Source organism: Bos javanicus, chromosome 27, assembly GCF_032452875.1.
Source record: "Bos javanicus breed banteng chromosome 27, ARS-OSU_banteng_1.0, whole genome shotgun sequence".
NCBI lineage: Eukaryota > Metazoa > Chordata > Mammalia > Artiodactyla > Bovidae > Bos > Bos javanicus.
Genome location: NC_083894.1, coordinates 16333077 through 16361032, shown reverse-complemented (window position 1 = coordinate 16361032; position 27956 = coordinate 16333077). Strand labels below are relative to the sequence as shown.

At 41.2% G+C, this 27956-nt stretch overlaps 1 long non-coding RNA gene across 1 annotated transcript in view; it reads right to left on the bottom strand.

The window, feature by feature from the left end:
- Positions 1-21229: 21229 nt before the first annotated feature.
- The window catches only part of LOC133239893 (uncharacterized), a 31383-nt gene continuing 24656 nt past the window's right edge, over positions 21230-27956 (bottom strand). The window contains exon 3 of the long non-coding RNA XR_009734024.1: positions 21230-21543. This is a non-coding gene — a long non-coding RNA (uncharacterized LOC133239893). The remainder of the gene's footprint in view (positions 21544-27956) is intronic.

The window sequence follows — 27956 nt, the reverse complement described above, 5'->3', positions numbered from 1 at the left end:
ACTTTGCATCTCTGGTCATTGTTTCTTGCTGTTTCTAATTTCAGTTCAGTTCAGTTCAGTCGCTCAGTCGTGTCCGACTCTTTGCAACCCCATGAATCGCAGCACGCCAGGCCTCCCTGTCCATCACCAACTCCCGGAGTTCACTCAGACTCAGGTCCATCGAGTCAGTGATGCCATCCAGCCATCTCATCCTCTGTCGTCCCCTTCTCTTCCTGCCCCCAATCCCTCCCAGCATCAGAGTCTCTTCCAATGAGTCAACTCTTCGCATGAGGTGGCCAAAGTACTGGAGTTTCAGCTTTAGCATCAGTCCTTCCAAAGAACACCCAGGACTGATCTCCTATAGGATGGACTGGTTGGATCTCCTTGCAGTCCAAGGGACTCTCAAGAGTCTTCTCCAACACCACAGTTCAAAAGCATCAATTCTTTGGTGCTCAGCCTTCTTCACAGTCCAACTCTCACATCCATACACATTTCTAATTCATTATGTTTCAAATGGCATTCAGCCTTTTATTTCCTTTCCTAAACCTCCAGTCTCTTGTTGACCTATTTTAACTTTTTGTTTGCTTCATTCCTGCTCTGTTTAACTGTTTTCCAGAGTACAAAAAGTGCATTAAATATATAATTCTTCACTCCTTTGTATGTTTCCTGCTGAACGTGGGCCTATCCTTATCTTGTATATGATACTCCTTCCTACGATGCTTTTGCATATTTACTACCCTATAGTGCCTATTACCCAGCAGCACAGCAAGATCTCCTCGGAATAGTTTTGAAAATTCCAGTGCCAGGGATCATTCCAGACCTCACTGACCAGGCATGGCCAGTTGCCAAGCTCTCCTTAGGGTTGGAAACCAAAGGAGGGCTGAGAAGCTTGCCTCTTAAAGTTCTCCATACATCATTTTATATAAGGGTATGGAGTATCTATGGAGTTTGGTATCCTTGGAGGGGAAGGGTTCCAGGAATCAATATAGGACCATATCCCAGAAGCATTTGATTTAAAAAAAAAATATTTATTTATTTAGTTTTGGCTGCACTGGGTCTTAGCTACAGCATGCAGGTTTCTCTCTAGTTGAGGGGTGCATGTTTAGTTGCCCCATAGCATATGGGATCTTAGTTCCCCAACCAGGGATTGAACCCCCATCCCCTGCATTTCAAGGTGGATTCTTAACAGTTGGACCACCAGGGAAGTCCCTCAGAAGCATTTTTAAATCACTTAACAGATACAAACCACCTTACATAAAATAAACAATAAGAAGTTACTATATAGAACAAGGAACTACATTCAAAATCATATTGTAATTTACAATGGAAAATAATCTGAAAAAACCATGTATGTATAACTGCCTCACTTTGCTGTAGACCCAAAACTAATCCAAGTAAATCAACTGTACTTCAATTTAAAAAAAGTCAGTTAAGGCTCATTTTGTCTGAGTCAACTGACATTTCTTTAGCTTGCTAGAACATACCTTGCTGGAGTCTAGCTTGGGCTAAAGTAGAAACGAGGTCTAATCATGTGGCTTTTCACTCCTCTGAGGATTAATCTTGGGCAGTGTCTTTCCAATGCCTTCCCTTCCACTGGGGTGGCACGTGCTTTGGGCTAGGAGGAAATGAGTGTCTTCTATCTCACCCTCCCTGCAGAGTGGTCTCTCACCCTGGCTTATGTCCTAAGGGGTTGAGGAGTCCATTGTTCTTGTTGCTGTTCAGTTGCCTAGTCATATCCGACTCTTTGCCACCCCATGGGCAGTAGCATGCCAGGCCCTCCTGTCCCTCACATCTCTCGGAGTTTGCCCAAGTTCATATTCACTGCATCGGTGATGCCATCCATCTCATCCTGTAATGAACTCTTCTCTTTCTGCCCTCAATCTTTCCCCAAATCAGGGACTTTTCCAATGAGTCGTCTGTTTGCATCAGGTGACCAAAATACTGGAGCTTCAGCTTCAGCATCAGTCCTTGCAGTGAATATTCAGTGTTCATCCCCCTTAAGATTGACTGTCTGATATCCTTGCTGTCCAAGGGACTTTCAGGAGTCTCCTCCAGTGCCACAATTCAAAGGCATCAATTCTTTGGCATTCTGCCTTCTTTATGGTCCAGCTCTCACAACCAAATGTGACTACTGGAAGACAATCGCCTTGACTATATGGACCTTTGTCAGCAGAGTAATGTCTCTGCTTTTCAACACACTGTCTAGGTTTGTCATCGCTTTCCTGCCAATCACCTTTTGATTCATGGCTGCAGTCACTGTCTGCAGTGATTTTGGAGCCCAAGAAGAGGAAATCGGTCACTACTTCCACCTTTCCCCCTTCTATTTGCCATGAAGTAATGAGGGCAGATGCCATGATCTTAGTTTTTTTTAATATTTAGCCTTAAGCCACCTCTTTTACTCTCCTTCTTCACCCTCATCAAGAGGCTTTTTAGTTCCTCTTCACTTTCTGCCCTTAGAGTGGTATCATCTGCATATCTGAGGTTGTTGATGTTTCTCCTGCCTATCTTTTTTTTTTTTAATTTTATTTTATTTTTAAACTTTACATAATTGTATTAGTTTTGCCAAATATCAAAATGAATCCACCACCGGTATACATGTGTTCCCCATCCTGAACCCTCCTCCCTCCTCCCTCCCCATACCATCCCTCTGGGTGGTCCCAGTGCTCTAGCCCCAAGCATCCAGTATCGTGCATTGAACCTGGACTGGCATCTCGTTTCATACATGATATTTTACATGTTTCAATGCCATTCTCCCAAATCTTCCCACCCTCTCCCTCTCCCACAGAGTCCATAAGACTGTTCTATACATCAGTGTCTCTTTTGCTGTCTTGTACACAGGGTTATTGTTACCATCTTTCTAAATTCCATATATATGCGTTAGTATACTGTATTGGTGTTTTTCCTTCTGGCTTACTTCACTCTGTATAATAGGCTCCAGTTTCATCTACCTCATTAGAACTGATTCAAATGTATTATTTTTAATGGCTGAGTAATACTCCATTGTGTATATGTACCATAGATTACTTATCCATTCATCTGCTGATGGGCATCTAGGTTGCTTCCATGTCCTGGCTATTATAAACAGTGCTATGATGAACATTGGGGTACATGTGTCTCTTTCCCTTCTGGTTTCCTCAGTGTGTATGCCCAGCAGTGGGATTGCTGGATCATAAGGCAGTTCTATTTCCAGTTTTTTAAGGAATCTCCACACTGTTCTCCATAGTGGCTGTACTAGTTTGCATTCCCACCAACAGTGTAAGAGGGTTCCCTTTCTTGATTCCAGCTTGGAACTCATCCAGCCCAGCATTTCTCATGATGTGGTCTGTGTATAGATTAAACAAACAGGGTGACAGCAGACAGCCCTGCCATACTCCTTTCTCAATCTTGAACCAATCAGTTGTTCCATACCTCGATGGCATCCTCCTTTAGGGATTTGAATAGTTCTGCTGGAATTTCATCGCATCCTCTAGCTTTATTAACAGCAGTGCTTCTCGAAGCCCACTTGACTTCCCACTCCAGTATGTCTGTCTCTGGGTGACTAACCACTCCATCATAGTAATCTGGTTCATTAAGATATTTTTCATACAGTTCTTCCATGTGTTCCCTCCATCTCATCTTGATCTCTTCAGTGTCTCCTGGGTCTCTGCCATTGTTATCCTTTATCGTGCACAACTTTGGATGGGATGCTCCCTTGCTGCTTCCAGTTTTCCTGAAGAGACCTCCAGTCTTCCCCCTTTTGTTGTTTTCTTCTATTATTAAGCACTGTCCATTGAAGAAGGCCTTCTTGTCTCTTCTAGCTATTCTTTGGAACTCTGCATTTAATTGGATGTATTTTTCCCTCTCTCCCTTGCTTTTCGCTTCTCTTTGTTCTTCCGCTATTTGCAAAGCTTCCTCAGATAACCGCTTTGCCCTCTCACTTTTCTTTTTTTGGGGGATGATTTTGTTCACCACCTCCTGCACAGTGTTATGAATCTCTGCCCATAGTTCTTCAGGCACTGTTCACTCGATCTAGTCCCTTGAATCTATTCATCACCTCCACTGTAAATTCATACATGTTTTGATTTAAATCATACCTGTCTGGCCTAGTGTTTTCCCCATTTTCTTTAGTTTAAACCTGAATTTTGCTATGAGAAGCTGATGATCTGAGCCATAGTTAGCTCCAGGTCTTTTTTTTTTTTCTAACTGTATACAGTTTCTCCATCTTCGGCTATAAAGAATGTAATCAGTTTGTTTTCAGTATTGATCATTTGGTGATGTTCACGTGTACAGTCATCTCTTGTGTTGTTGAAAAGGGTGTTGGCTATGACTAGTGCGTTCTCTTAGCAGAATTTAGTCTTTGTCCTGCTTCATTTTGTTCTCCAAGGCCAAACTTGCCTGTTATTCCAGGTATATCTTGACTTCCTGCTTTTGCATTCTAATCCCCAGTGATGAATGGAGCATCTGTTTAAAGTGTTAGTTCTAGGAAGTCTTCAGGAGAAGGCAATGGCACCCTACTCCAGTACTGTTGCCTGGAAAATCCCATGGATGGAGGAACCTTGTAGGCTGCAGTCCATGGGGTTGCTAAGAGTCAGACACAACTGAGTGACTTCACTTTCACTTTCCACTTTCATGCATTGGAGAAGGAAATGGCAACCCACTCCAGTGTTCTTGCCTGGAGAATCCCATGGATGGAGAAGCCTGGTAGGCTGCAGTCCATGGGGTCACACAGAGTCGGACACGACTGAAGCGACTTAGTAGTAGGAGGAGGAGGAGGTCTTCTAGGTCTTCATAGAACTGATCAACTTCAGCTTCTTCAGCATCATTGGTCAGGGCATAGACTTAGATTACTGTGATATTGAATAGTTTGCCATGGAAACGAACCAAGATCATTCTGTCATTTTTGAGGATGCACCCAAGTACTATATTTCAGACTCTTTTGTTGTCTATGAGGGCTACTCCATTTCTTCTATGGGATTCTTGCCCACAGTAGTAGATATAATGGTCATCTGAGTTAAATTCCCCAATTTTGGTCCATTTCAGTTTGCTGAGGAGTTCATTAGTGGTTCCTAAAGCAAGGTCCCTTGGTCTGGATGGCTTCAGGTTGGGGGATGAGGTGGGGTAAGATGTAGCAGGGGACAAGGCTGTCACCTCTCTCTGGGAAACTCCAACTCTGGTCTTAGCAGCAGCCTAGTGCTACTTCTGGATGGGCTCCTTCACCAGCCCGGAGGAACATACATTTGCTTCCTTTTGCCAAGAGTCTTCTCTAGCTGCTCTGAGCTTCACTTCCTTAATGCATGGAGGGAATTAGGAAAACTCTTCCCAAACTCCCTAACTGTTCCTTCCCAGACTCCTGGCAACCATAAGTTTGTGAGTTTGGGATGGACATGTACATACTGCTATTTTAAAGTGGATAACCAACAAGATCCTACTGTATAGCACATGGAGCTCTGTTCAGTGTTATGCAACAGCCTGGATTGGAGGGGGTTTGGGGGAGAATCGATACATGTGTAAGTATGGTTGAGTCTCTTTGTTGTCCACCTGAAACTATCACAACACTGTTCATTGGCTATACCCTGATGCAAAATTAAGTTTTTTGTTTTTTTTTTTTTAAAAGAAAACTTAATTCTCAAGGCTATCGAGATAAATACCCAAGTTGACAACTGAGTGTAAGAATGTAGCCTGCCCCATCTTGGAAGCCAGGAGATGGAAATTGTTTATCTGGCCCCAGCATTAGTCGTAGTGAAAATGCTATACACTCCTTCTGCAACCTCAGATTCTTCATTTATGAAATTCAAGACTTAAAATCCTGTTTAATCCTGTACCTCGGAATTTCTTTTGGAATCTGGGCTCAGTTATAGGTGAGTTTTTACTCCCTCTGCTGGTAGATGTAAGTAAAACAGCAAAACAAAACAATTTCTTGCAGAATTCTGGTTAGGTCTCCCAGTCCTCATGTAGATGCATTGCTTGGCTTTTATTGGCTGTGGCGTGTTTACATCGATATCATCTTTTATATTCTCTTTAGAATATGTAATTAAGATTTATTAAAATGTCTCAGCTGTTTTTCTTTGACCATAATTTAGGCTTTTAACAAATAGTATTTTAGGTTAGGGGCTTCCCTGGTGGCTTCGTGGAAAAGAGTCTGCCTGCCAACGCAGGAGATGAGGGTTTGAACCCTGTGTCAGGAAGACCCCCTGAAAAGGAAATGGCAACCCACTCCAGTATTCTTGCCTGGAGCCTGGTGGGTTACATGGGGTGGCAAAAGAATCGGACATGACTTAGCAACTCAACAATAGCAAATTTTAACTTAGAAGACAAAGTAGTTCAAATTTTAACTCTGTTCAATATCAAAATTTCTTTAAGTGTTATTTGACATTTCTTCATCAAAGAACTCAAAGAGAATACCAGCTTTGCCTTAGACCTAAATGATCATCAAGTAAAAAACAGTGATATTCCAAATTATTAAACCATAAATGGCGCCGTACTGGTTTAAATATAACTGGCAGTTTGGGGGCAATTTGGATTTATATTTCTAAAATATGTGAAAAGATCTATTAAGTACCTCTGTGATTTTATCTGCAAATGTCAAGTAAGTTTATCCAATTTTATTCTTCACCAAGTTTATTTGTTTTCTGCATATTAACCTCATTGTTTCAGTGTATCACAAGTATTGTTGGGTTGATTACAACACTCACATGACTATCTAGAATATGAATTTAAAGAGTTCACGACAGGGCATAGAATCACATTTGTTTGATTGTGATGGTTTTAGAAGTAACAAATTATAATTGGAACTAGATAAACACATGAGAAAAGAGCTAGAGAGAATTATGTGACAGTCATTCTGTTAGATTCAGGGCCATTTTCATCTATAAAATTGTCTGGAATTGAACTAGGAATTTCAAACAGGTCATCTTATTGATTTCTTTTTTTAGTCAGGTAGTTAAAAAGACTCAAGAAAAAAAAAACTTCCTTTGAAATGGGGAAAAAAAGAGAATAAAGGGATATGGTATTTAAGTTCTGTTACCTGATTTTACGTTTTGCACAATACTATATAAACCAGCTGTTCTCAAACTTTAATGTGCATGAAAATCAACCAGGGGGCTTATGTAGTACAGATGACAGGGTAGTGTTTTCAGAGATTTTGATTCAATAGGCATGGGTAGGAGTCAGGATTTCACATTTTTTTAAAACATCCTGATTCTTGTACAGGTGATTGTTAAACTGCATTTACAGAGGCATCAGCTACAATGCTGATGACCCATCATTATGCTTTTCTACCCTTTCATAAAACACTGCTAGGTACAGTTGATATTTGGCTGTATTAAGATATGTCAGAGCTAATTTCGTGAGAAAATGTTAAGAAAATTTTAGATTGTTGTATATGTACTTTCATCTAATAATTCTACTAAATTATGACAGAAGCATTTCCTCATTTGTATACCATTATGAGTGTTAACGGGCTTCCCAGATGACGCTAGTGGTAAAGAACCCACCTGCCGATGCAGGATACATAAGAGACACAGGTTCAACACCTGGGTAGCGAAGATCCTCTGGAGGAGGGCACAGCAACCCACTCCAGAATTCTTGTCTGGAGAATCCCATGGACAGAGGAGCCTGACGGGTTACAATCCACGGGGTCGCACAGGGTCGGACACGACTGAAGCCACTTATCACACAGCACACACATGAGTGTTAACATACATTAAAGGTAAAAGTAAGTGTTACACTATAAAGATCTTTTCATCGTTAACTATCATAAAGCCTTGGAAAATTCGTCTCTAGCCAAGGAGCTTGGGAAGAGTCTGAGGGTCTGCTATCTACTTTACTATTGCTTTTTCCCTTAATCTAAACTTTTTAGGGTATAGGCAAGACTTCAGAGATGTTGAGGGTTTGATTCTAGACCAATAAGTTGAATATTGCAATAGGCAACTCACATGAATCTTTTGGTTTCCTAGTGTATATAAAAGTTATGTTCACACTTTACCATAGTCTAGTAAGTGTGCAATAGCATTATGTCTAAAAAAAACTATGTAAATACCTTAATTTAAAAATGGTTTATTGCTAAAAATGCTGACCACCATCTGAGTCTTCAGTGAGGAGTTATTTTTTTTGTTGTTGGTGGAGGGTGTTGCCTGGATATTGATGGCTGCTGACTGATCAGGGTGGTGTTTGCTAAAGGCTGGGGTGGCTGTGACAGTTCATTAAAATAAGACAGCAGTGAAGTTGGCCCCATCAAATGACTGTTGGTTTCATGAATGATTATCTGTAGCCTGCAGCTGTGTTTGATAGCACTTTGCACACAGTAGAACTTCACTCAAGACTGGAGTCAGTCTTCCCAAACCCCACTGCTGCTTTGTGGATGAAGTTTATGTAATTTTCTCAATCCTTTGTTGTCATTTCAACAATCATCACATCCTCTTCACCAGGAGGAGATTCCATCTCAGGAAAACACTTTCTTTTTTGTGTGTGGATGTTCGTTCATTTATTATTTGGCTGCACTGGATCTTAGTTGCAGTACTCGGGGTCTTTTCTTGCGCTGCATGGACTCCAGTTGCAGCACACGGGCTCCAGAGCTCAGTAGTTGTGGCTGTGGACTTAGTCACTTAGTTGCTCCACAGCAAGTACGGTCTTAGTTCATGGACCAGGGATCAAACCCCTGGCATTGCAAGGCGGATTCTTAACCCCTGAACCACCTGGGTAGTCCCAGGAAACCACTTTCTTTACTCATCTGTAGGAAGCAACCCTCATCTGCTAAAGTTGTATTATGAGATTGCAGCAATCCAGTCACATCTTCAGGCTCCACTTCTAATTCTAGTTCTCTTGCTGTTTGTACCACCTCTGCAATTACCTCCTCCACTGAAGTCACGAACCCCTCAAAGTCATCTCTAAGGGTTGGAATTAACTTCTGCCAAACTCCTGTTAATGTTCCTATTTTGACTTCTTCCCCTGAATCACCATTGTTCTTAATGGCACCTGGAATGGTGAATCCTTTCCAGAAGGTTTTCCATTGACTTTGCCCAGACCAATTATAGAAATCATTATCCATGGCAGCTATAGTCTTACAAAATACATTTCTTCAATAAAAAGGCTTGAAAGTCAAAATTACTCCTTGATCCGTGGACTTCAGAATGAACGCTGAGTTAGCAGTCATGAAAACCACACTAATCTCGTATACCAGAGCTCTTGAGCAGCCAGGTGCATTATCAGTCAGTAGTAATATTTTGAAAGGAATCTTTTTCTAAGCAGGTCTCAACAGTGGACTTAGAAAATTCAGTGAATCATGCTGTAAACAGATGTGCTTTCATCCAGGCTGTGTTGTTCCATTTCTAAAGCAAAGGCAGAGTAGATTTAGCAAAATTATTAAATGTCCTAGAATTTTAGGAATGGTAAAAGAGCATTGGCTTCAACTTAAAAATCACCAGATGCATTAGTCCCTAACAAGAGACTTAGCCTGTCCTCTGAAGCTTTGAAGTGAGGCATTGACTTCTCTCTAGCTATGACAGTCCTAGAAGGCAGAAGGCATCTTCTTTCAATATATATCATTGATAACATCAATCTTAAAGGTTGAACTGACTTTGCACATTCCATGGACACATATTTACTGAGCATCTACTAATATTTCTGGTCAGTGTTCAAGGCAATAGGATTCAGCAGTGAACAAAACAGACTCTGTCAAAAAAAAAAAAAAAACAGTCCCAAGGGAATTCGAGGTTTATGTCCAAACACTGCAAAGATGCTGAGGTAAAACAGAAGACATTGTATCAGACAAATTTTTTAGCAGAAAAACATAAACTAAAACTCACTTTTTTGGTAAGAGAATTTTTGGGTTCATATAAATGCAAAATCCAAAAGTCTACTTGATGTGAAGTTTTGCTCCGTGTATCAAAAAGTCACAAGGATCCCAGTTGGCATCTGTCTCACTAATCTGCTTTTCCTGTTACACACAAGACCTTTGAAGGCCAAGGATGTCTCAGCTGGCAGCAAAATGGTTACTGTAGTTTCAGTTCTCCAGCCTCACATCCAAGAGAGGATGCCTTTCAGAAGCTCCTCAAACCAGAAGAAAAGACTTTAGTTTTGCGCAATCCCCAGAATATACCACCTGGGTTTTTATTAGGTTATTTGCCCCTCTCTAAGAAAATTTTTTTGGCAAAGGGATAAGAGATTTGGCTTCCCTGATAGCTCAGTTGGTAAAGAATCCGCCTGCAATGCAGGAGACCCCAGTTCAATTCCTGGGTAGGGAAGATCTGCTGGAGAAGGGATAGGCTACCTACTCCAGTATCCTTGGGCTTCCCCTGTGGCTCAACTGGTAGAGAATCCACCTGCAATACAGGAGACCTGGGTTTGATCCCTGGGTTGGGAAGATCCCCTGGAGAAGGGAAAGGCTACACACTCCAGTATTCTGACCTGGAGAAATCCATGGACTATATAGTCCATGAGGTTGCAAAGAGTCAGACACAACTGAGCAACCTTCCCTTTCACTTTTCAAGGGGTAAGATATGTTGATTGACTAGAGCCCTTAACATTTCACCTTTGGAGTCGGAGGTGGGTTTTTCCCTCCACCCAAATTGGAGGAGACTGTCCTCCAAAAGAAAATTTTAAGAAAAACAATTAAAATATAAAGTGAAAGCGTTAGTTACTTAGTCATGTCCAATTCTTTGTGACCCCATGGACTGTAACCCGTCAGGCTCCTCTGTCCATGAAATTCTCCAGGCAAGAATACTGGAGTGGGTTGTCGTTCCCTTCTCCAGGTGATCTTCCTGAGCCAGGGATCAAACCTGGGTCTCCTGCACTGCAAAGCAGATTCTTAACCGTCTGAGCCACCTTCCCCGATGGCTCAGAAGTAATTAAAAGATACTATATATAGTAAAAATAGCATGTCAAACACTAGTACCTTCAGGCTACCTGAAGTGTGAATTATATTGTCAGAAACATGAATAGAGTTTGTAGGTTTTGATCTCCTTGGCCACTTACAAGAAAGACCCGGCCTCTGGGCTTATAAGGAGTATAATAGGTCATCTTAGATATTCTCAAAACATGTTAATATTTTTTTTTTTTTTTAAATAAGAACTTGCTAATTTTAATTATTTGGCCACGTCTCCCTTTAGCTAATAAGACCCTAAAGCTATCATACACAAAAGTAACAGCAAACATAAACAGCACTTACTATGCAGGCCGTTTTCTAAGGGCTTTACAGATCATGATATGACACTTACAGGCATCCTCACCACACACGACAGATGAAGGAACTAAGCCACAGAAGGTAACTTGCAGAAGGTTACAGTCGTGGTGAATCTACAATTCAAATCAGGGTTGTCAGGCTCTAGATTCTGTGCTCTCAATCACATGCCAGACAGCCCTCTTGAAATAATAAAACAGAATCTTTATTCTCTCCAGTTATATTTTAGGAAAGGCAAAGCAAAATGTAGGAATTTGAAGTTTCATTCCAGTAACCACCTGAGTATGCTTTTACCTCATTTAAGTTATTGATGAAGGTTAGGACATCTGGAATCTTTTATAATTAACAGTTATTCCTGTCAGTTCAAAGGAAAAATGGAGACCATGTTTAACAAGGATTAAAGGATCTCCTTTTCATGTTTTATTAATTTTTAATAACTCATAAAAATTTCTTGGTGACATCAAGGTCTTCACTCTGTTTCAACAAGGTAAATTGAGAGAGAAAAGTATTTTCAAGGCAAGTCAGAATATAACAGACAGTAAACCACTGCCTGGATGCCTGTGGTGGATTCTGGACAAATGTGTGGATTGAAGGCTGACACTTACAATGTCTGAGAAAAAATAGTTGTCTTTAAGTAACTGCCATGGATTATGAGAAATGCAATAGTCAATATATTTTTTGAGTGACTGTGTAACTGACTTCAAAGTTTTAGGTTTTTTTCTCCAAAACGTTCTACATGTAACTTTTTTCACATGTATAATCTTTTACTTTCAAGCACATGTCTACAAAATACATTTAGGCCACAGTTCAAAAAACTGAAGGCATTATTAAAATTTATTTCTCTTCTTCAGATGATGATGAAAACACGAGGCTGACAAGAAGAGGCTGTGAATTTTAGAGTTAGCCTGGGTCAAGCCACCGCACACCCCTTTCTGTGTCTAATATGATTATGCTTTCATCTCTCTGATTAAGTGGCAATCTGGCTAGTGACGTCAGAAGTTTCATCTGTCATGTAGATGTGCCTTTGCTGTTTTAACCTAAATCCCACCAGCGTCTAGCGGTAACTTGATCAGGTTCCTTTCTCCTCAATCCTCAGGAGAATTTAAGGACAGTAATTCACCCAAGGATCTCAATTACAACTGCGGATGACACACAGTCTCCTCTTTAAGGCTGATTGGAGCAGAGGCGTCTCAGTTACCTACTACTGCATGGCGAACTGCCCTGATATTCAGGGGTTTAAAACAGCGACCATTTTATCAACCATCCTAACTGTTGTCATTGTTCAGTTGCTAAGTTGTGTCCAACTCTTTCTGACCCCATGGGCTGCAGCACGCCAGGCTTCCCAGTCCTTCGCTATCTCCCGGAGTTTGCTCAAACTCATGTCAGTTGAGTCAGTGATGCTGTCTATCCACCTCAACTGTGGGTCAGGGATTTGGGCTGTGCTCCTGTGGGTGATTCCGTTGTACACAGCATTGACTAGGGACAGCTGGTGGCATTTGGTGGACTGCTGGTCTGATCTGGAGGATCTAAAGTGGCTTCACTCCCAGGGCTGGCACCTTGGTGGGCATGATGGAAGGCTGAGCTTAGCTGGGCACCTGTTCCTTTCCATGTAGTCTCAGAGTCTTTTCCTGTGTCTTTCAAGCCAGGTGGTTAATGCAACAGCTCAAGGCTCCAAGAGAGACCCTTGTTCTACTAGGGACCCTGATAGAAGCTTCAAGGCTTCTGATCTCACTGTGGAAACTCTTCTTCCAAGTTGCTCCTTCTATATTCTACTCTTCAAGCAAGTCACTAAGGCAAGGACAGTTTTAAGGGGGAAAAATATTAGACTTCATCTTTCAATGAGAGTAGAAAGGAATTTGCAACCATCTGTATCCTGCCTTAGGCAGAAAATCCATGGATTGCTAGGCATTCATCCAAAGCCATACTGAAAAAATAAATTTGGTAAATCACATCCTTCTCTTGGTGACTGGAATCCGGAAAGTGATAAGATGGGACAGGGATCAATGATGAAGTGGGGCACAGGTGGCCATTAGAGGACAACTTTGAGAGAAAGAGAATTTATAGATCCACCTTGCAAGGGATTACTGGGCTCCTGAGAGATGGAGAGATGGTGAGGGCAGCTGCCTAAGTCCTGCTGGCCTTTTGATACCAATCCTCATGTACCTTTTAAAATTTCATTTTGTTTATTTATTTTTGGTTGCACTGGATCTTTATTGTCATACACAAGCTTTGTCTAGCTGTGATAATCAGGTGTGGTGCATGGACTTTGCATTGCAGTGACTTCTGTTGTTGGGGAGCACAGGCTTTAGGGTGCATGGGCTAAGCTGCCCTGCAGCATGTGGGGTCATCCCAGACCAGGGATCAAACCGGTGTCCCCTGCATTGCAAGGTGGATTCTTAACCACTGGACCACCAGGAAAGCCCAATCCTCGTATATCTTGATGATGACCCTTGCTATCTTGGAAGTTAGTTACATGAGCCACTATTTCTCAAAACCAAAAATTTACTAAATCAGCTTTTTACTATCTGTATACCATGTTTTTGCAGAATAAATTTGACTTTTAAAACAAAATACTACATCTTACTGCATCTTCTGCGGCAACATTTACTTAAAATATTTCTCATGTGGAATCATACTAAATGAACTCTTTAGAGTTATGGATCTACTTTAGTTTTTCTATTTCTCTCCAACCAGTGTTGTATCCAGTCTCAGCCACATAATGTGTTTGTCAATTCAGTTCAGTTCAATCGCTCAGTCGTGTCCGACTCTTTGCAACCCCATGAATTGCAGCATGTCAGGCCTCCCTGTCCATCACCAACTCCCAGAGTTCACTCAAACTCACATCCATCGAGTCGGTGATGCCATCTCATCCTCTGTTGTCCCCTTCTCCTCCTACCCCCAATCCCTCCCAGCATCAGAGTCTTTTCCAATGAGTCAACTCTTCGCATGAGGTGGCCAAAGTACTGGAGTTTCAGCTTTAGCATCATTCCTTCCAATCTCCTTTAGAATGGACTGGTTGGATCTCCTTGCAGTCCAAGGGACTCTCAAGAGTCTTCTCCAACACCACAGTTCAAAAGCATCAATTCTTCGGCACTCAGCTTTCTTCACAGTCCAACTCTCACATCCATACATGACCACAGGAAAAAACATAGCCTTGACTAGATGGACCTTTGTTGGCAAAGTAATGTCTCTGCTTTTGAATATGCTAGTTTTGAAAAATGTTCAGTCTGAAGAGAAAGCATATAACAAGTGTAAAAAGCACACTGTCCTGTCACCCATTTGCAGAAATTTTAGTGGGATCAACAGAATCCATCCTAAGTAAAATCTAAATGGCAGGCTGGGAGGTGGGAACATCTCAAATGGTTCAAACATCATCTCTGACTTTAAGGACACTGCTGCTGCTGCTGCTGCTGCTAAGTCACTTCAGTTGTGTCTGACTCTGTGTGACCCCATAGATGGCAGCCCACCAGGCTCCCCGGCCCCTGGGATTCTCCAGGCAAGAACACTGGAGTGGGTTGCCATTTCTTTCTCCAATGCATGAAAGTGAAAAGTGAAAGTGAAGTCACTCAGTCGTGTCCAACTCTTAGCGGCCCCATGGACTGCAGCCTACCAGGCTTCTCTATCCATGGGATTTTCCAGGCAAGAGTACTGGAGTGGGGTGCCATTGCCTTCTCCTGAAGGACACTTGTTCAGGCAAATAGCGCTTCACGCAGAGCCCTTTCTGGAAGAGAAACCATCACTGCCTTTACAAAGCCTTAGTGTTCTTTCTTGCTTCTTAGGTGCCATCTTAACTGGACACTGAAACAAATGTTTATTTTCTTATACAGAAGCGCAAAACTGAAGGTGAAATTAAACTATGCATTTTTTATGTGCCACGTACTTTGCTGATCGCTCTCTGAGTATTCTCTTTGGTGCATATATGTGTGTTGAGACTGTGGTCATGCTGGGCTTAGTGATGATCCTTTCCTGTGAATGTAAACTATTTAAGGTAGAGGCCACGGGCTGGTCTCAGAAGAGGGCGCCAGGCCTTGCATCCCCAGAAAATGTTGCTGAAATTTGTAAAGGTGGGGAGGGTAAACCCCACCCCTCCGCCAAATGTGATTTAATGAATAATAGAGTCTAGCCACTAGGGATCAAATGAAATTAAAATTTTCTATGTGTTTTTGCTACTTCTGCAAACAGAGTTTTTGCTTTTGAGGCAAAGATACTGTCACTTCCACCTTATGATTGAACATTTAATTAAACAGAATGTTACCTTAGTTTTTACACTGTACTAGGAACACTGCAATTAGTCGTGAGGATGAGGTCTCAAAAAATTGTTCTATATAAAACATAGTGTACTCACCAAAAGCCGATTGCCACAGAAAATATTATTTCCAATAAATATGAATTGAAACATATCTAAGTAGATGTTTTTTGTCTGAGCATTGCTGTATAAATCATCATTTTTCTCCATCTCCTGCTGGAAATCATAAAGGAAAACCCTCCATTTTGAGCAAAACTGGGAGATGGATGTAAACGCTATAGTTAAAAATACCTGTATCATATGTCAAACACAGTTGAAATCTTGCAGAAATATGCAGGCAAACCAGAAGAATAAAAACATGAAGAATTATGGGTACCTAAGTGGCCGAATCTCAGGAAATGGCAAGAAAAGTACACCTCCTGAAAATGGTGGCCTCAGCCTGATTTTTTGGATTTTCATGCAGTTGCATTTTTCCCCAAGCACCCTGCTCTCATTGGCAGCTCTCTTATTCTCCCCAGGTGAGGAGGAATAACTTATCTCATGTGTGATTTAGAGAACCCCCCGCCCCCTCTTTCCTTCAGAGGGCACCAGCTCCCTTGCCCCCTACCCCGGCAGGGTCCTAGGCTCTGTCAGTTGAGCATTGCCTGAGAATGGTGGGCGAGCCTGACCAGCCCTGTTTCTTGGTCTGTTCAGGCAGCTATAACAAAACACCATTGACCGGGTGACTTATGAACAAGAGAAATTTTTCTCTCACAGTTCTGGAGGCTGGAAGTTCTAGATCAGGTGACCCGCATAGTCAGATTCTATGTCTGGTGAGACCTTGCTTCCCAGTTAATAAATGTCTGTCTTTGGCTGTAAGTCACGTCGTGGAAGCATCTCTTTTATAAGGGCACTAATCCACCTGGTGCAAAGAGCTGACTCATTGGAAAAGACCCTGATGCTGGGAAAGATTGAAGGCGGGAGGAGAAGAGGACGACAGAGGATGAGATGGTTGGATGGCATCACGGACTCAATGGACATGAGTTTGAGTAAACTCTGGGAGTTGGTGTTGGACAGGGAGGCCTGGCGTGTGGCAGTCCATGGGGTCGCAAGGAGTCGGACACAACTGAGAGACTGACCTGAACTGAACTGAATCTCTCTTCTGAGGGCTTCACTCTCATCCCCTAAGCACCCAAAGGATTCACCTAATACCAGCACAGTGGGCATTAGAATTTCAACATATGAGTTTCTTTGGTGGGGGAGCACACAGACAATTAAATTATAGCACGCGGGGTCTGGGAGTTAGGCGTTTTTGTGGTCTTAGAATCAAGTCATATTCTTAACGGCTCTATCAGTGACAAAAGCTGACCTTCTCTCCATCTGCTGGGTTCCTTTTACTGGTCTCTGGGTTGGTTCAGGACTGAGGAAGTGTGAAGCATGGCCTCCCTTTCCCTCTCGCCTCCCCCCTCCCTTCCCTCATCCCCTCCCATCTTCCCTTCTGCTTGCCTTTCCTCAGGGTCAGAGGGCTCAGTCCTCACGGCCCTCAGTCCCCAGCAAGTCACTGTCAATGGACCACGTGAGGACTCTCTCTCTAATTTTATTTCTCACCCATGTGTGTGAGTGCTCAGTCGCTTAGTCGTGTCCAACTCTTTGTGATCCCATGGACTGTAGCCTTCCAGGCTCCTCTGTCCATGGGATTCCCCAGGCAAGAATACTGGAGTGGGTTAGCCTTCCTCCAGGGGATCTTCCCAACCCAAGGATTGAACCCGTGTCTCCTGTATTGCAGGTGGATTCTTTACTGCTGAGCCACAGGGGGAGCCCTTCTCACCCACTGATCCCCTCAGATCCCAACCAAACTCATCACTTTATCCAAATGTAGAATGATTCATTCCTTCCCTCTTCAATGTGGGAACTTCCATTGAAAGCTCATAGTGTGCCTGGAGTGAAAACTGACCGTTTGCCTCCCTCTTAACCCTTCCCACAGGGACAACTCAACTAAACATGCAGGATATCTAGGCATTAAACTCCATTGACAGGGAGGATAGAACAGGCTAACCCATGGCCTTTTCTTTCCCGTGTCTTCCCCGATGGATGTTAAGGTACAGCTTCTTCTTGTCCACAGCTTCTCTGTGTAATGCCCTAGATCAACCTCATACGCAGAGCAGGGGGAGGATAGACCCAAGGGACAGAGCTTGATTTTTGCTGTTTCATTGTTCAGTCACTAAGTTATATCTGACTCTGTGACTCTACAGACTGCAGCACACCAGGTTTCCCTGTCCTTCACTATCTCCCAGAGTTTGCTCAAATTCATTTCCATTGAGTCGGTGATGCCATCCAACCATCTCATCCTCTGCCACCCTCTTCTCCTTTTGCCTTCAATCTTTCCCAGCATCAGGGTCTTTTCCAATGAATCAGCTCTTCGTATCAAACGACCAAAGTACTGGAGCTTCAGCTTTAGCCCTTCCAGTGAATATTCAGGGTTGGTTTCCTTTAGGACTGACTGGTTTGATCTCCTTGCAGACCCCCAGGCGGAAATATGCAGACTGCCAATGCCGCACAGAGTAGAGTAGGGGTCCCAGCCTTTATGGTCCTGTTCTCCCACATTTCCCTTTGGACCAAACAGCCTGCTGTTGACTAGTCCATAGACCCCAAAGTTACTTCATTCAACGTGTGGATAATTCTGAATTGGTTCGTGTACTCCAAAGCTTTGCTCATTGGAAGCCTGATTGAGCTGATGTAGTGCTTCCTTAAGCCCTAAATCTTTTTTTTAGATTCACATCTCCTTGGAAGGTAAACATCTCTAATACTATTGCATGACATTTTTTTCATTCCGTATTACCCCAAGGGTAGAAAATCATAACAATACTATTGAGAAACCCACCCCACCCCTGGCATCCACTTTCTTGAACAAATTATAATATGATATTTTACACATCCATTGCTGTCACATGCCCAGTTTCTTGTAGTTTCTGCTTTGAGTTTACCTCCTAGTGAAGTTAGTGGGATGGCTAGCTTTCCCTCAATCATGCTAGCTGTCCATAGCGCAAGACTTTTAGGATACTCTTCTGTCTGTTCAAGTAGGGCCATTTCTGCTAGTTAAGAATCTTCTAGTGCACAGAGTCTCATTGAAAAGGAAAGCAAGACACACAGGAGAGAAGAGAGGAAAATGAAGGCTTCTTTCAGCACTTCCTTTAATGCCTCAGTCTGTGAACCCAGGTTTTGGAAAAAAGAAGTGTTCCACTCTAAGGCTGCAGCCTTTTCTAGTGCGATTGTTTCAGACAAAATAGCTTCTTAGAGATTCAGATGGCAGGCACGTTGTTTTTATTTTTGTTTGGTTGGTTTTTGATTTGTTTTGCTGTGCTGTGTGGCCTGAGGGATCTTACTTCCCTAGCCAGGGACTGATCCCATGCCCCTTGCAGTGGAAGCACAGATTTTTAACCACTGAACCACCAAGGAAGTCCCAAATGGCTTTAAAAGTTAAAAAGTTGAAAAGGTTCCCCTCTAGTACTGTCAACTATCTTTTGTCAGATCTGGGCAAAATAGGAAAATAGTATTCTAGTTCCACCGGACACATCAACAATCAGATCTAGTTGCAGAATTTCACATTGCTCTATGTTTTTCTAATTTATTCAATGGATATAGTTTGTAACTACTGTTATTTATTTATTTTAATGCTCAAATTGCCCCCAGTTTAGCAAAGAGAAGCCAATTAAAATTGGCTCTCTGTTCTTTTATATATCCTATCATTTTTGAGCACTTCTGGTACCAGATATCCTGGTTCCATCTTGCACTTTCCTACCTTACACCTTGTACATATTCTGCAACTATTTTCCCAATAACTAGTATATGCTCAAAATGGAAATCATAACATTTTTTTCTTTCTCATCTTACGTCTCGTAGGCACATTTTAAAAATAAAGTACTCGAACCAGATGTTCTTCCCCTAAAATTATGATAAAATGTATAGCAAAAAGATATAAAAGAAAAAGCAGTAAAAGAACAAATGTTGTTTTGCAATTAGATGTTGTTTATAATAACTTGGTTCCTGTTATTGGTAAGGACCACCTGTCTGGGATAACCGCTCAATTTAAGTGAAAGCACAGTCTGAAGTGAATAGATCAAATCACTTACGGGAAATAGCTCTTAAGGATATTGTGGGTTTTAGCAATGTCCACACATGTGCAGTGTTGAGTCATTACATAATAGTAATCAGGGCAATTTTTTGTATAGATCATTAATATCTAGGCAGAGCATGAGAAGTTTGACTCAGGGAAATAAAAATTGGAAACAGTAAAACTAGAATGAAGTAAAAGCTATAGAACACCTGCATGAGGAATAAATGCATAAAAGAAATGTGTGTCATCCGTTCATTTGTTGATCACCCATTGTGCGCCAGGCACATATTGGTTCTGGTTCTCTGGAGAATGCTGACTAATGCATTGGCTGAGAGGAGAGAGTACTTTGATGGGGAGAGTGGAAGAGAGGAGCAGGGATGGGCAAGGGCACCCTTCAGAAGAACAGGACGCTAGTGAGAATCTGTGTACAACTCAGGGAACCCCACTCACTGCTCTGTGGTGACCTAAATGGGAAGGAAATCCAAAAAGAGGGGATGTATGTGTACAGACAGCTGATTCGCTTTGCTGCACAGTAGGAGCTAACACAGCATTGTAAAGCTACTATACTCCAATAAAAATTAAAAAAAAAAAACTGGTCAGAAACATGACCAGTGGCCAGCACTGTGAGACATGCAAAATAGGGATGCAGTCATTTTTCACAGGCATTTTTTTACTTTAATAAAGTCAATTCTCATCTTCCTTGTTTCCCACTAACTTTATCTTTTTTCAAATAGAACTATTTATCTCAATTCATTAACAGTAAAAGAGAAAGGCAACTTGAATTCCTCCTATGAGAACATCCTCGTAGTTGTCATATCTACTAGGAAGACAGAGCTGAACTCCAGAGAAAGACCTGTTCTTGATCTAGCAATTTCTGATTTTTTTAAATTCAAATAGCCAGCCACACAATTTGGGGTCATAAAATGAGGTCTACAAACTGCAGTGATTTTGAAGTGATCCAGAATCTCATAACAACAAAATGTCATAACCAGAAGTACTTTAGATATTCATTTGTTTCTTTAGACTAAAGTCATATTTTAATGGAATTGCAGTTTGCTAAAGATGAACTGACATTTTGTTACTTGTTTCATCAAATGTTCTATTTCCTGAGGAAACAGAACAGCAAACATGTACACTATATTTATTCCATCTCTCTCTTTTTTTTTAATTAATTTTTCTTTTTTTTTTTTGGCCACACTGTCTGGCACGTGTGATCTCAGTTCCCTGACCAGGGAGTGAACCTGCACCCCTTTCAGTGGAAGCACAGAGTCTTAGCCACCAGGGAATTCCCATCCATTCCTTCTCTTTTAAATCATATTCTTTTATTCTCTGACTTCATAGAAAATAATAGGATAAATTGCGATATGTATTTGTTATCACCCTTAAGGTAAAAAATTTAAATCCTTAGTGTAGGATTATCCTTGAATTCCCAGGCTCTGCTCACCCTCTTCCCTCTGCCCAGAATGTTTTCATCCATCCTCATCTTCACCTGGCAAAGTCACGTCCCTGCTCCAAGACTTACTGTCACATTAATAAATGTGACTTAAATGTCACAGTCGAAAACCTCTCATATATCCCTCCCTCCCCCCAGCTTCTGCAACCAGGTTGAGTCACACCCTTACACACTCTCAGACCAAAGTCAAACTTGATCAATGAACATGCCCAGCACTAAACACAGTCTTTGGGATGTGTTAGGCACTCAGACGTTTCTGTCACATAACATCAATATAGCTCCAAAGGCTAAAAGCTGGAAACATATTTATTACACAATTAACACAAATAATCTTTGATCCCAAATGTCTTTTTCACTCAAAGACCTCGTGGTTAAAAAAATGTGCTTGTGATGGTTCATTTTATGTGTCAACTTGGACAGGCTACAGTGCCCAGTTGTTTGGGCAAACCTAAGCCTCGATGTTGCTGTAAAGGTATTTTTGTAAATGTAATTAACACTTATAATTAATTGACTTCAAAGTAACGCTAACACTGAAATCTTGCCTGTATTCTCAGACTACTGGTCTGACTTGCAGATTTCAGTCTCAACACTGTCACTCGAGTTTCCTGTTTTCCAGCCTGCCAAAAGACAAACACAAAGATAAATAAATAAGTTTATTAATTCATAAATGAATAAATCCAAGTGAAAATTTATCCACAGTTACTTTTTAAGTAATAGCATTATCTCAAACATATGTCAGACTCAATCAATGTTATATATTTCCTTAAGATATCATAGAAAGTAAAAGAATAAAGGATATTCACTTTCTATTTATCTTTCCATATATTTATATCTAAGTCCTTTCTGTGATCATTTAGGGTAATATATAACATTGACCAAAATAGAATATATATGTTAACTCAGAGCAGCTCCCAAATCTGAAAATGTATTTTGAATTATAACTCTTTGTACCCATTATGTGATAAATTTTAAAGCTTTTCTGCATTATTTTCATATCATTTTATTGCTGTCTTTCCCTTAATATGTGAGATGTCAGTGTGTACCTGGCAAAAATTATAGTCTTCATTCCCGTTAATAAATTTTAGCTGACCCACCACCCTAGAAAACTCATAAAAACAACTTCATTTGCAATTGGTATGTTATTGCATATGGTATGCAATAACATTTCTTAACAATGTTATTAATATTTTCTTTGAAGCTTTTAAAATTCAGTGGTTCTAAATGTAACATCACTATACTTCAATCCTATTACCCAATTTTTTTGAGGTCATGAAAAGAATTTGACAGCCACAAAAAGAACTCTGGTTTGTTCATACAGCATCACACAGACTGTCAGTGTTCTGTCTTGAATAGGCTATTCTATGAGAGGTAAAGCCTGAGAATTTCCAAATTGCTGCTATTATTGTAGGCTTTAAAACTTTTATTATGAAAATTAGTATTTTCAATACCCAATATTGAAATAGCCATTTCAAACACATATCAACTCCAACTTAATGGTATAATCATCCCCGTATTCTCATCATCCTGTTTCCAAAGTTCTAAGCTCAAAGACAATCTTGTTTTATCCACCCCCTCCCAAGTCTCTACACTCATATTATTTTAAAGCAAGTGTGGACTTATATAGGTTTAATCTGAAGTGTTTTTGTATGTATCTCTAGAAGATAAGAACTCTGAAAATAAAATAACCACCAACTTCCCATCTCGTATAAAAATGTGATAATTCTTCAGTTCATAAAATGTCCTGTCAATATTAACTTTTCCACTTGTCTTATAAATGCTATTTAAAATTAGTTTGCTCAAATCAGGATCTAGTTGGGGTCTTCTAGAGTGATTCGTTGAGATAGCTCTTAAATTTGTTTTAATCTATGGATTCTCCATAATCTCCTTTCCCCCTCTCATTTTATTTCTTGAAGAAGGTGGATTATTTTTCCTGCAGTGCTTTCAGTGGTCTAGATTTTGCAGACCATTGGAAGTTTTCTAATGTCTGTTTTCATCTGTCCTCAATGTTTTTGCAAATTAGTAGTTGAGTATACAGACTTGATGTGATTTGCTTGAGTGATTTATTTAATTTGGGGAGGAGAGGCAAGATCACTTTAGAGGTTGTTTTCTTCATCAAGAAGAGTTATTTGTTTTCTTTAAAAAAACTTTATTTTATATTGGCGTATAACCAATTATCAATGTTGTGATAGTTTTAGGTGGAAAGCAGAGTGACTTAGCAATACATATGTGTATATCCATTCTGTCCCATTCTGCTTCCCTGGTGGCTCTGATGGTAAAGAATACATCTGAAAGGCAAGAGATGCAGGAGACATGGGTTTGATCCCTGGGTCAGGAAGATCCCCTGGAGAAGAGAATGGCTACCCACTCCAATGTTCTTGCCTGAAGAATTCCATGGACAGAGGAGCCTGGCTGGCTACAGTCCATGGGGCCACAAACACCTGGACATGACTAAGCGACCAACATTCTACCCCAAACACCCCTCCCATCCAAGCTGCCACATAACATTGAGCAGAGTTCCTTATGCTATCCAGTAGGTCCTTGTGGGTTATCCATTTTAAATATAGCAGTGTGTACATGTCCATCCCAAACCACCTAACAATCTCTTCCTCTCACCTTTCCCCTCTGGCAACCATAATATGGAGAGAAAGCTCCTTTCTGATTGTCTCTTTTTGTGGTGTTAATAGCCATTTTAACTATCAGTAACATTCATTCATTCATGCCTGTGTGCCATGTCACTTCAGACGTGTATAACTCTTTGCAACCCCATGGACTGTAACCCATCAGGCTCCTCTGTCCATGGAATTCTCCTGGCAAGAATACTGGAGTGGGTCACCATTTCCTTCTCCAGGAGATCTTCCTGCCAGGGATCCAACCCACGCCTCTTTTTGTCTCTTGCATTGGCAGGTAGGTTCTTTATCGCTAGTGCCACCTGGGAAGCCCTCATTTATTTATGAAAAGTTGCTAAAGGGCTATATTCTAATTCTATCACTTCTTTCCATTTACTAGCTGGGATATTTCTATGAGTAAATCTTTCTCATTTACTACTTGGACATTTGCTGATATGGTTGGTAAAGAAATAGCAGGATACATGATTGTTCCCCTTTATTTAGAAGTTTTCAGATTATTGAATTTATTACCCACCAATCATGACCCTTAGAATGTGTGTGTGTGTGTGTGTGTGTGGCAGTCTGTAGAAAGATCACTTGCAAGAAAGCTAAGTATCATGCAGGGAAAGCTGACTGGCTTTACTCTGGCAAATCCAACACAAATCAAGGGTGGGGTTTTCAGAATGGACGATTCTGAATCTGACCTGACAGCTCACATCTCCTGGCGGATAGACTCACCTTATTCAAGGTCATAGATTTGAAATACAAAAACCAGAAGGGTGGTTTGTCATTTTCAATGAGAAAGAAAACTCTCCAGCCAATAGGAGATTTGTGATCACTGGCCAGTGTTTTCTCTCCTGGAGAAAAATTTAAATAAGGAGCTGCAATAGTAAATGAAATTTGCTTGGTGGATCTGGTGTCATTACAGCTGGCCTATTAGATAAGCTGTTAGCCGGTGTCACGGCCCCATGCGCCTGATGCATCTCTCTGCTCTAGAAATATACTTGCAAAGGAACTGTTTTGTTGAACCAGAGATGGTGTTCAGACAATTATTTCCCCTGTACTCCTTGGATTGACACATTTTTGTCTTTCAACTTAACAATCAAGGGTTGGTTTGATAGGCTCATTTTATTCTTTAAGGATGACTTTTTCTTATCTTCACTGGGAGCTGGAGGGGGAGCAAAACGTTTCAACCTGAGAATGAAAGTTAGAAAAACCTATTGATATGTTCATCAGAGAGGCACTCACCAAGACCTGCTGAGAGAAAAGACCATCGGGCTCAATAGAAGTGAAAGGGGATGGACAGGGAGGGAAGAGAGTGCTGGACGTAGGGTTAGGATCCTGTGGAGACCCAATTCCAGCACACACCCATCATGAAAGGGGATGGACAGGGAGGGAAGAGAGTGCTGGACGTAGGGTTAGGATCCTGTGGAGACCCAATTCCAGCACACACCCGTCATAAACACACGCAGCAGTAGAACAAGATCACAGCTGAGCCCAGAGCCCCTGCCGTGAAGCCCAGCACAGGGCATGACTGTGGTGTGGGTGGGAGCCAAGTGGTCAAGGACCCCCAGGCAAGTGGAGATGTGTTCACTGGGCCAGATGGCATGGATTTTTAGCAATTAAAACTATCAAAACCCCTGTGCAACTAGACAAATCAGGCTTCCTTCTTGTTCTCGCTCTGTGGCCCTGGAATTCAGAATTGACCATTTAGCCCTCAAGGCCACCTGCTGCTGCTGCTACGTTGCTTCAGTCATGTCCGACTCTGTGTGACCCCACCAGGGCTTTAATTTGTATGGTCTCAGAGAGGTAGAAAGTCTGCTTCTTTTGTATAAGGCATCTGAGAAATAAAGTTGGTGACCAGAAAAAATAAGAAATTTTATCTGCATTTGTACCATAAATTAGTGATTTAGGTTGCAATGGTTATAATCACCATCATCCTCAACTTCATCAACAGTCATCATTTGAGAAGCCCTGTGTACACAGTACTGGGGTCAGAAGTGGAATATTTCCTGCCACGTGGTAAACAAGGATGCCACAGTCATCAGCAATTACAGCACCATGGGTGGTGAGCTGGTGAGCCCTGAGGGAACTCAGGAAGGAAAGAAGACCTGCCATCTAGCAGCCATCAGACTGCAGCCACTCCCTATGGTGAGCCTTGGAGAAACCCAGGTGTGAAAATTCAGGATACTGGTCCCAGATAGGTGAGGTGTATATCAAAGGAATGAATTCTGTGAGCCCAGACTTCTGCATCTCCCCACACATAGAAAAACACTACATTTCTTGAGATATCTGGTTTTCTTTAATTTACAATAATCTTTCGATTTTTCAGACTCCCTTCCCTTTTTTTGCAAAACTTCTCCATGTCCTAGCTCCCCATCTCACCTCCTCTGAGCAGTTCTCTCAGGGTTACATGAGATGCTGCCTCCTGGGCTTGGAAGTCCTAGAAATTCCCACCGAATAAAACATAACTCTCAACTTTTAGGTTGTGAATATTTTTTAAGTCTATAGTGGTGAGTGTTAGCTCACAGAAGTTTAGAAGTCACATCCCTAGGAGAGACTGATATACTTGGAGTGGTATTAATAAAATTTAAGAAATAGTAAAATAAAGTATGGAGAAGATGGAAACAAACAAAAGGGTAAACAAAAGTAAATATATATACACATATATATATATTGAGAATATATTAAGAGAATATATATATATATATATATATTTTTTTTTTTTCAAATGAAGACTAGAGGAATTTGGAGTTATTGAAGCTTGAGGTGGCCAGAGTAAGCCCAAAGAACCATGCCAGCTGTGAAGGAGCCATGCAAATGAACTATGCTAAGGAATAAGGAGACCATAATCTTCTTTGGAAAATATGGCTTAAAAACTGGACACAGATTGCCTTTCTGCCAATGGCTGATAATGTTCCAGATGGCTTCTTGGGTGAATTTTTATCAAACGTTTAAAGAAAAAGTAGCAAGTCATTTCAAAAACTTTAAGAAAATAGAGGAGGAGGTGATAATCCACATCTCATTCTCTGAGTCCAATTTAACTCTAATATGAAAAGCCTTCTACTTGCTATGGTTTCATCTGTTCTCGAACAGAAGCAGTGGTGATTGGCATCATGCTGTTATGTGTCTGCTCGTCTGAAAGGGAAGCCAAGTTATTGGCTTGTGTAGTTTAATATACAGCCCAGGTTATTTGATAGTTAATGGTAAAGGGGAATAGATTTGATAAAAGTTATATCTCTTCATTCACAACACATGCAGTATCTTTTTTCAAAAACTCCCTCCCACTGTCTTGTAACAAAACCTAGCAATGCAGAATGAGGATGTTTGGACTCGAATGTAAATGAAAATATTAAGAGAGCACATGGGAATTGAACTTGGCATGCTTGTATTAGAGAATGCTCCACAGTTGCTTGATTGGGGTTGAGGATGAAGCAAATGAATAGGGGTATTATGGCTTTTTGCTGTTTTACCTCTGGATCAAATGAGATGTGCTCAGGTGAAAACTCCCACATATATTTGTAGCGCTGGGCAGGAAGGGACAGTAGATCAATTAACTTCTCAAAGAACTCAGATCAGAAACCTGTATAGAGCAACTGACTCAGAAGTGCTGACTCATGCAGCAAACTTTGTGTTCTAAACAACTGGGGAATATTTCAGCCACTGTTCCATGTAGAAGAATTCTAAACCAAAATAACAGCTGTTCTGGCTTTTTACTTCAATCAATTCTGCCAGAAAGTTGGACTATAAAAATCATCACAAGGTTACTTTTTTAGCTTTACTGTTCAATTTTCCTGTCAATTCTAGTTGTTGTTCCGTTGCTCAGTCGTGTCCGACTCTCTGTGACCCCATAGACTGCAGCATGCCAGGCTTTCCTTTCCTTCACCATCTCCCAGAGCTAGCTCAAACTCATGCCCATTGAGTCGGTGATAACATCCATCCATCAATTCTAGAACCATCAATCCATTGATTCCTGGTGTAAGGTGATTGCATCTAAGGAAGTTTCTGATAGCAGGCAATGTTCTAGGATTACAACTCTTCTGGAATTGAGTATCCTTCTTGGCTAAAATGCTATTTGCTGTCTCTCCACAGTGAGAATGTAATCTTCCTGATGACAGGTACTTTGTCTATTGTTCTCACCCCTGTATCCTTAGCACCTGCAATAAAGTCTGGGCCAAAAGTTCAAGCTCAATAGACCCATGAGGGTACTAGTGCGGTCTACCAGATATTTCCACTTCTACCCTCAGGCATAGGGAAATACTACACTTCCATGCCATACCGCTTCCTTGGATTGAGGTCTAGTTATGTGACTTCCTTTGCAATAAAAGAAATCTGTGACTTTATTTACTGTACAATAGGCATTATTAAGAGAATATACAAGTAAAAGATGAGACCAGATCCTCCACATCACATAATCCATAAAA